At 37.1% G+C, this 6,224-nt stretch overlaps 1 non-coding gene across 1 annotated transcript; it reads right to left on the bottom strand.

Moving 5' to 3' along the window:
* Window positions 1–2,833: 2,833 nt before the first annotated feature.
* On the bottom strand, window positions 2,834–2,937 carry LOC148555332 (small nucleolar RNA R71). The gene has a single exon (XR_015886654.1). It is a non-coding gene; the product is annotated as a small nucleolar RNA R71 (small nucleolar RNA).
* Between the last annotated feature and the right edge of the window lie 3,287 nt (window positions 2,938–6,224).

The following is a 6,224-nucleotide window of genomic DNA, read 5'->3' as shown; positions in this document are numbered from 1 at the left end:
TCAGAAGAACGAAGGCATCTCTATACGCTTATCTGAAATTCTCACCAATGAATTACATAAGTATTTCTATCTTTCTTTTCCATTTATTTATTATTTATTTTTGAAAACTCCATAACTATTTGATATCCGCCTGACTGAGATTTACAAGGTGACCATAGTTTGCTTCATACCAACAATCTCCGTGGGATCGACCCTTACTCATGTAAGGTTTTATTACTTGGACAACCCAGTGCACTTGCTGGTTAGTTGTATCGAAGTTGTGAATGAAAAACGATTTATTAAGACGTGCGTACAGAGTTTTTGGCGCCATTGCCTGAGATCCCAATTTCGTGCACCAAGTTTTTGGCGCCGTTGCCGGGGATTGTTTGAGTTTGGACAACTGACGGTTCATCGTGTTGCTCAGATTGGGTAATTTTCTTCCTATTTTATTTTCAAAAAGTTTTCAAAAATTTTTCAAAAATATTTTCTTCTTTTTCGTTTTTCCCAATTAATATTCAAAAAAAAATATTCTTTCAAAAAAATTTCTCACCTGTTTTCGAAAATTATTCTAAAATTTTTTTTAAGAATGAATTCTAGTGTTTCATGAAGCATGTTGAAGCCTGACTGGCTGTAAAGCCATGTCTAAATTCATTTGGACTGGGGCTTCCAACCCAACATTATCAAGAGCAAGCTAGTTGTTGCTAATCCACCTGCTGCTGTTCCTAATCCACCTGATTTACATGCTAAAGCTTAACTGGCTATTAAGCCATGTCTAACCCTCAGATTGGAGCTTTAGACTAAGAATGCAAGATTCCTGGAATTCATATTAAAAATTTTGGAATCCTTATTTTTCTTTTTCACATTAATTTTCGAAAAATCCAAAAAAATTTATAAAATCATAAAAACCAAAAATATTTTGTGTTTCTCGTTTGAGTCTTGAGTCAATTTTTAAGTTTGGTGTCAATTGCATGTTTTCTAAAATTTTATGCATTTTTCGAAAATTCATGCATTCATAGTGTTCTTCATGATCTTCAAGTTGTTCTTGGTAAGTCTTCTAGTTTGATCTTCATATTTTCTTGTTTTGTGTCTTTTCTTGTTTTTCATATGCATTCTTGCATTCATAGTGTCTGAACATGAAAGATTTATAAGTTTGGTGTCTTGCATGTTTTCTTTGCATATAAAATTTTCAAAAATAAGTTCTTGATGTTCATCATGATCTTCAAAGTGTTCTTGGTGTTCATCTTGACATTCATAGCATTATTGCATGCATTCATTGTTTCGATCCAAAATTTTCATGCATTGCATCATTTTCATGTTTTTCTCTCTCATCATTAAAAATTCAAAAATAAAAAAAATATCTTTCCCTTTTTCTCTCATAAATTTCGAAAATTTGGATTGACTTTTTCAAAAATTTTTAAAATTTAGTTGTTTCTTATGAGTCAAATCAAATTTTCAATTTAAAAATCTTATCTTTTTCAAAATCTTTTTCAAAAATCAAATCTTTTTCATTTTTCTTATTTATTTTGAAAAATTATAAAAATATTTTTCAAAAATCTTTTTCTTAATTTGATCTCATAATTTTCGAAAATATCATCAACAATTAATGTTTTGATTCAAAAATTTCAAGTTTGTTACTTACTTGTTAAGAAAGATTCAAACTTTAAGTTCTAGAATCATATCTTGTGATTTCTTGTGAATCAAGTCATTAATTGTGATTTTAAAAATCAAATCTTTTTCAAAACTAATTTCAATCATAACTTTTCAAAAATATCTTTTTATCTTATCTTTTTCAAAATCATATCTTTTCATAACATATCTTTTTCAAAAATTTGATTTTAAAATATCTTTTCTAACTTCTTATCTTCTTATCTTTCAAAATTGATTTTCAAATTTGTTTCAACTAACTCACTAACTTTTTGTTTGTTTCTTATCTTTTTCAAAACTACCTAACTAACTCTCTCTCTCTAATTTTCGAAAATATCTCCCTCTTTTTCAAAAAAAAAATTCTTTTTAATTAACTAATTGTTTCAAAATTCAATTTTAATTTATTTCTTCTTTTAATTTTCGAAAATCACTAACCATTTTTCAAAAATAATTTTCGAAAATTCTCTCTCTCTCTCATCTCCTTCTATTTATTTATTTATTTACTAACATCTCTTCCTCACTCACCAAAAATCCGAACCCTCTCTTTCTCTCTGAGTTCAGATTTTCTCTTCTTCTTTTCTTCTACTCTTCTTTTTTTCTACTCACATAAGGGAACCTCTATACTTGGGCAAAAAGGATCTCTATTATTATTATTTTTTTATTCCCTCTTTTTCATATGAGCAGGAGCAAGGACAAGAACATTCTTGTTGAAGCAGACCCTGAACCTGAAAGGACTCTGAAGAAAAAACTAAGAGAAGCTAAAATACAACAATCCAGAGACAACCTTACAGGAATTTTCGAACAAGAAGAGGAGATGGCAGCCAAAAATAATAATAATGCAAGGAGGATGCTTGGTGACTTTACTGCACCTAATTCCAATTTACATGGAAGAAGCATCTCCATTCCTGCCATTGGAGCAAACAATTTTGAGCTTAAGTCTCAATTAGTTTCTCTGATGCAACAAAATTGCAAGTTTCATGGACTTCCATCTGAAGATCCTTTTCAATTCTTAATTGAACTCTTGCAGATCTGTGATACTGTTAAGACTAATAGAGTAGATCCTGAAGTTTACAGGCTCATGCTTTTCCCGTTTGCTGTAAGAGACAGAGCTAGAATATGGTTGGATTCTCAACCTAAAGATAGCCTGAACTCTTGGGATAAGCTGGTCAAGGCTTTCTTAGCCAAGTTCTTTCCTCCTCAAAAGCTGAGTAAGCTCAGAGTAGATGTTCAAACCTTCAGACAAAAAGAAGGTGAATCTCTCTATGAAGCTTGGGAGAGATACAAGGAACTGACCAAAAAGTGTCCTTCTGACATGCTTTCAAAATGGACCATCCTGGATATATTCTATGATGGTCTGTCTGAATTAGCTAAAATGTCATTGGATACTTCTGCAGGTGGATCCATTCACCTAAAGAAAATGCCTGCAGAAGCTCAAGAACTCATTAACATGGTTGCTAATAACTAGTTCGTGTACACTTCTGAGAGGAATCCTGTGAGTAATGGGACGCCTATGAAGAAGGGAGTTCTTGAAATCGATACTCTGAATGCCATATTGGCTCAGAATAAAATATTGACTCAGCAAGTCAATATGATTTCTCAAAGTCTGAATGGAATGCAAGCTGCATCCAACAGTACTCAAGAGGCATCTTCTGAAGAAGAAGCTTATGATCCTGAGAACCCTGCAATAGCAGAGGTAAATTACATGGGTGAACCATATGGAAACACCTATAACCCCTCATGGAGAAATCACCCAAATCTCTCATGGAAGGATCAACAAAAGCCTCAACAAGGCTTTAATAATGGTGGAAGAAACAGGTTTAACAATAGTAAACCTTTTCCATCATCCACTCAGTAACAGACAGAGAACTCTGAACAAAATACCTCTAATTTAGTAAACTTAGTCTCTGATCTATCTAGGGCCACTGTAAGTTTCATGAATGAAACAAGGTCTTCAATTAGAAATTTGGAGGCACAAGTGGGCCAACTGAGTAAAAGGATCACTGAAATCCCTCCTAGTACTCTCCCAAGCAATACAGAAAAAAATCCAAAAGGAGAGTGCAAGGCCATTGAATTCACCATCATGGCCGAATCCACAAGAGAGGGGGAGGACGTGAATCCCAATGAGGAAGACTTCCTGGGACGTCCAGTGATCAATAAGGAGTTTTCCTCTGAGGAACCAAAGGAATCTGAGGCCCATCTAGAGACCATAGAGATTCCATTAAACCTCCTTACGCCCTTCATGAGCTCTGAAGAGTATTCTTCTTCTGAAGATAATAAAGATGTTACTGAAGAGCAAGTTGCCAAGTTCCTTGGTGTAATCATGAAGCTGAATGCCAATTTATTTGGTAAAGAGACTTGAGGAGATGAACCTCCCCTGTTCACCAATGAACTAAATGCATTGGATCAACTGAGATTGCCTCAAAAGAAACAGGATCCTGGAAAGTTCCTAATACCTTGTACCATAGGCACCATAACCTTTGAAAAGGCTCTATGTGACCTTGGGTCAGGAATAAACCTCATGCCACTCTCTGTAATGGAGAACTGGGAATCTTTGAGGTGCAAGCTGCCAGAATCTCATTAGAGATGGCAGACAACTCAAGAAAAGAGGCTTATGGACAAGTAGAGGACGTGTTAGTAAAGGTTGAAGGCCTTTACATCCCTGCTGATTTCATAATCCTGGATACTGGGAAGGATGAGGATGAATCCATCATCCTTGGAAGACCCTTCCTAGCCATAGCAAGAGCTGTGATTGATGTTAACAGAGGTGAACTAGTCCTTCAATTGAATGAGGACTCCCTTGAGTTTAAAACTCAAGGACATCCTTCTGTAAACATGGAAAAGAGACACAGTAAGCTTCTCTCAAAACAGAGTCAACCAGAGCCCCCACAGTCAAACTCTAAGTTTGGTGTTGGGAGGCCACAACCAAACTCTAAGTTTGGTGTTGAACTCCCATATCCAAACTCTAAGTTTGGTGTTGGGGAGTCTCAACAATGCTCTGAACATCTGTGAGGCTCCATGAGAGCCCACTATCAAATTATTGACATTAAAGAAGCGCTTGTTGGGAGGCAACCCAATTTTTATCTAATTCTATTTTATTTTTATTGTTCTTTCATGTTTTATTAGGTTCATGATCATGTGGAGTCACAAAATAAATATAAAAATTGAAAACAAAATCAAAAACAGCAGAAGAAAAATCACACCCTGGAGGAGGATCTGACTGGCGTTTAAACGCCAGTAAGGAGCATCTGTCTAGCGTTCAACGCCAGAACAGAGCATGTTTCTGGCGTTGAACGCCAGAAACAAGCAGCATCCTGGTGTTCAGATGCCAGAAATGCCCACTGAGGAAGAGCTGGCGCTGAACGCCAGAAACAAGCATCTGGCTGGCGTTCAACGCCAGAAATATGCTGCATCTGGGCGCTGAACGCCCAGAACAAGCATCAATTCGGCGTTTAAATGCCAGAATTGCATGCAAAGGTATTTTATATGCCTAATTGGTACAGGGATGCAATTCCTTGACACCTCAGGATCTGTGAACCCCACAGGATCATCTCAGCATCTGTGGACCCCACAGGATCCCCACCTACCACCACTCACTCTCTCTTCCCTCTTCTCAATGTTCATCCTCTCTTCCTAATAAACACTCTTCCCCAAAACTCTTTACCAATCACCTCAATCTCTCTTCCCTATCACCACTTCACCACTCACATCCATCCACTCTTCCCCATAAACCTACCTCATAAACTCCACCTACCTTCAAAATTCAAAATCAATTTCCCACCCAAAACCCACTCTTCTGGCCAAACCTTAACCCCCCTCCCTTCCCTATATAAAGCCCTCCACTCTTCTTCATTTTCACACAACACAACCCTCTCTTCCCCTTCTTGGCCGAATACACCTCTCCCTCATCTCCTCCATATTTTCTTCTTCTTCTTCATCTATTCTTTCTTCTCTTGCTCGAGGGCAAGCAATATTCTAAGTTTGGTGTGGTAAAAGCATAAGCTTTTTGTTTTTTCATTACCATTGATGGCACCTAAGACCGGAGAATCCTCTAGAAAAGGGAAAGGGAAGACAAAAGCTTCCACCTCCGAGTCATGGGAGATGGAAAGGTTCATCTCCAAATCCCATCAAGACCACTTCTATGATGTTGTGGCCAAGAAGAAGGTGATCCCCGAGGTCCCTTTCAAGTTCAAGAGAAATGAGTATCCGGAGATCCGACATGAAATCCAAAGAAGAGGTTGGGAAGTTCTAACAAACCCCATCCAACAAGTCGGCATCCTAATGGTTCAAGAGTTCTATGCCAATGCATGGATCACTAAGAACCATGATCAAAGTAAGAACCCGAATCCCAAGAATTATATTACAATGGTTCGGGGGACATACTTAGATTTTAGTCCAGAAAATATGAGGTTGGCGTTCAACTTGCCTATGATGCAAGGAGATGCACGCCCCTACACTAGAAGGGTCAACTTTAATCAAAGGTTGGACCAAGTCCTCATGGACATATGTGTGGAAGGAGCTCAATGGAAGATTGACTCCAAAGGTAAACCGGTTCAATTAAGAAGACTGGACCTCAAGCCTGTAGCTAGAAGATGGTTGGAGTT

Source organism: Arachis ipaensis, chromosome B6 (genome assembly GCF_059453495.1).
Source record: "Arachis ipaensis isolate K30076 ecotype BB chromosome B6, ASM5945349v1, whole genome shotgun sequence".
Classification (NCBI taxonomy): Eukaryota; Viridiplantae; Streptophyta; class Magnoliopsida; order Fabales; family Fabaceae; genus Arachis; species Arachis ipaensis.
This window is presented reverse-complemented; position numbering and strand designations above follow the sequence as displayed.